The sequence below is a fragment of the Rhinichthys klamathensis genome, unplaced genomic scaffold (assembly GCF_029890125.1).
Source record: "Rhinichthys klamathensis goyatoka isolate OS25496 unplaced genomic scaffold, OSU_Roscu_1.1 h1tg000194l_1, whole genome shotgun sequence".
Classification (NCBI taxonomy): Eukaryota; Metazoa; Chordata; class Actinopteri; order Cypriniformes; family Leuciscidae; genus Rhinichthys; species Rhinichthys klamathensis.
The window spans coordinates 758,660-762,513 of NW_026606720.1; positions in this window are offsets into that span (position 1 = coordinate 758,660).

The following is a 3,854-nucleotide window of genomic DNA, read 5'->3' on the forward strand; positions in this document are numbered from 1 at the left end:
CTTCTAAGTATGACCTGAACCATTTTAGGACTATCCCAGAAAGCCCCACCCAGTTTTCCAGCCTGTCAAGAAGTATGTTGTGATCGACAGTGTCAAATGCAGCACTGAGGTCGAGTAGTACCAGCACTGATAATTTGCCTGTATCAGTATTTAAGCGAATATCGTTTATTATCTTTATGAGCGCTGTCTCTGTGCTGTGATGCGATCGGAAACCAGATTGAAAATTGTCAAAGTATCCATTTGAGCTTAAGAATTTGTTCAGCTGATTGAAGACAACTTTTTCAATGATCTTGCCTATGAAAGGAAGATTTGAGATCGGTCTATAGTTGCTTAAGATGGTCTTATCCAGATTGCTCTTTTTCAGGAGGGGCTTGACAACTGCAGTTTTCAGGGAGTTTGGAAAACTACCAGAGAGAAGTGAGGCATTTACCACTTCTAGGAGATCTGCTTCTAAGCTGTTTAACACACTTTTGAAAAAAGATGTGGGAAGTGTGTCAAGGGCGCAGGTTGATGTTTTAAGGTGCTGTACGGTTTCTTCCAAAATTGTGTCTTCAATTTCTTCGAAAACAGACAAAGTAACTACTTTCTCAGGTTGTGGTCTGATCTGTCTGACCCCAGTGCAACTCAAGGATGAGCTGATCACCTTTCTGATATTATAGATTTTCTCAGAGAAGAAAGAAGCAAACTCACTGCACTTGCTGTCTGAGAGCATTTCACTGGGAATCTGGCTTGGGGGTTTGTCAGTCTCTCTATAGTAGCAAAAAGTGTGCGTGTGTTTAAGTTTCTGTTTATAATATTTGAGAAGGTCTGTCTAGCTTTGCCTAGTTCAATATTAAAAGCATGGATGCTGTCTTTGTAGATGTTATAATGGACTACAAGTTTTGTCTTCCGCCACATGCGCTCTGCTCTTCTGCATTGTCTTTTCATATTTTGCACAGCTGTTGAGTTTCTCCAAGGTGCTTTTTGTCTACCACTATTCTTCCTGACTTTCACAGGAGCAATATCATCAATTACACTTTTAACTTTTGAGTTAAAAGAATCAAGGAGAAAATCAACAGAGTCAGCAGATATGCTTGGTTTTAAAGATATGGTCTTCATAAATAGCACACTAGTGTTCTCATTTAAGCATCTCTTCTTGACAGACACAGATCTAGCTTCAATGGCAGGAGAGATCAATATATCAAAGAAAATACAGAAATGATCAGACAGTGCTACATCCTTAACAATCGATGAGATGTTTAAACCCTTACTGATAAGTAAATCTAGCGTGTGTCCATGATTGTGTGTGGGACCATCTACATGCTGAGTCAGATCAAACGTTTTTAAAACAGTTTTGATTTCTTTTGCCATATTGTTTACTGCATTACCTATGTGAATGTTAAAATCTCCAGCAATGGCAAAACAGTCAAACTCTGAGGAAATTGTTGATAGCAGTTCTGTAATGTCCTCAGCAAAGGCTGGAGAGTATTTTGGAGGCCTGTAAATAATGATAAGTAAAATACATGGAGCACCTTTTAACACACTACCCAGATATTCGAAAGACGGGTAATTCCCAAATGATATTTGCTTACATTGATAGACATCTTTAAAAAGAGCAGCTAAGCCCCCGCCTCTCTTACCCGCTCTGCAGACACTCATAAAAGTAAAGTTAGGAGGGGATGTTTCATTGAGGACTGTTCCACTGCAGCTGTCTTCTAACCAAGTTTCATTTAGAAACATGAAGTCCAGGTTGTATGTGGTTATTAAATCGTTGACTAGAAGTGATTTATTTTTAAGTGAGCGGATGTTTAAAAGTGCTAACTTAACAGTCTTACTTTTTGTCCCCTCAGCAATCTTAGTTTGGTGCGTAATAGGCAGCAGATTAGATGGGTTTGCTGTACGGCTTTTGAAGGCCTTATATTTTCTATCATGTAATTTAACGGCAATAGAGAAAGATTTAGGCACACTGGGTTCCCGCTTGTTTTGTAAACATTTAAGAAAGTTACTGTTTTCATAGCGGGGACCCGACACATATCACTGAGAGCTGGTATCAGTTGTTTTTGGTTCACCTCGAGCCGCTGGAGGAGGGTGTGAACCCTGGCGCTGTGGCAGAGGCCGAAGAGCTCTCACAGGAGGAGGAGGAGGGGGAGGGCGAGCTGGGCCCGCAGGCTTTGGTGGTTGTGGGGCCTGCCGTTTTTTGGTTGACATCTGGGGACTTGCAGCAAAAGAGTGCGATAGTTTGGTTCCAGCATACACCAGTTTTTCCATTTTCTCTGAGAAGCACAGAAGTGGAGATGCTGGAGAGAGGGATAACGTGCCTGGGGAGAGGGGCTGTTGCTGTAATATGCTGTCCTGGTTTCCCTCGCTGTTTTCCAGAAAAGTGTCCTTGGGAGCTGAATCTTGGAGCAGTTCTGATATGTCCCGGTCTGTCTGTGGAGAGCTCTGTGGGCGGGGCTCTGCTGAGATTGTGTCCGTGAGCAGAAGTTGTTGTGGCTGCATGGTGTTATCGTTGTCCTTGTGTGATATGCCAACCGCATGTCCATTCAGGTGCTGAAGTGAAGTCCTGTGGTCATTCATACTGTGTCCAGGTGTGTGTGTGCCATTCAGGTTGAGTGGATTGGCACACACTGCAGAAGGATGATTGAGAGAGAAGTAGATGTTGTCCTTTAGCACTCTTGAACCAAGTTTGTTTGGGTGGAGCTCATCCTTTTGAAACAGTTGCCTCTGACTCCAGAAAAGATTGAAGTTGTCAATGAAGTTTACTTCCTTTTATATTGCAGGTTTTCTGCAGCCATGTGTTGAGCCCAAGCAACCGTGAAAACCTGTTTGTTCCTTTTGCTGGGAGTGGTCCACTGATGAATGGCTGAACTTTCAGTCTCCCTGTTTGTGCCATCGATTTGTAAGTCGATCGGCTTGTTTCTCTACACTCAGTATGGCCTGTCGAGGAGGACTAGATTCATGGGACTCACCGGCTGTATGCTGAGGGCGTCCATGACGAAGCTCTGTTGTGTGTTCCGTCTGGTTTGGTGGTCCCACAAATAACTTTGTTTCAAGAACTGCAATCCTTTGTGAAAGTCTCTGGCAGTTAGTGCAGCAAGTAGATTCCAGAAGAGGCATTTTCTCTTATCCTTTTGCAGTTGTGTTTTCCCTTCCCCGGAATTTAAGCTTTCAGTGGGAGGCTGGTCGGAGAAAAGAATTCTGCTTTTTTGTAGTAATCAAGCGTTTGAGCACTGTGCTGATTTGTTGAAGTTAAAATTAGGTGATAAAAGGAGATAAAATTTAAAAATATAGAGCGATTAAAAAATAAAAAAGCGATAGAGCAAAGCGTGGAGCAGTAAGCAAGAGCGTCCGAACAGTAGCTGAACAGGAAGATCCGCGGACCCGTCTCCAACCCCGTAAAGAGATCCTATTCGCGATCCACAGGAATGCATTCTCCGCGCTGCCTCGGCAGATGCGGGTCCTGAACCCTGAGGATCGCGAGCCTGGCCACTTTCCTCGAAAAGCGCCAGGCGAGAGCGGAGCATGCGGAGCAGAAGCATCTCGCAATGCTGGCAATCAGCCCCCTCGAAGGCTGACACCGCATGCTCCACTCCCAAACAAACTACACAAAGCTCGTGTGTGTCCCCACCCGTTAAATAACGCGGGCAGGGAGAAGCACAGAGTTTGTAAAGTTGTTTCGCCATAACTCTTCCCAATAATATCGAACAGACAACAATAAATAGACAAAGACAGAGTAACACAGATCGCTTGCTGAGACACAGAAGCTAATGCCGGTTTGCACCGGATGTGCTTTTATCCCCTCCTGGTCATGACGTCACCCGCCCGTGACGCTCATTCTTTCCATTGGACTAGTTGACATTGATGCTCAGACGCAT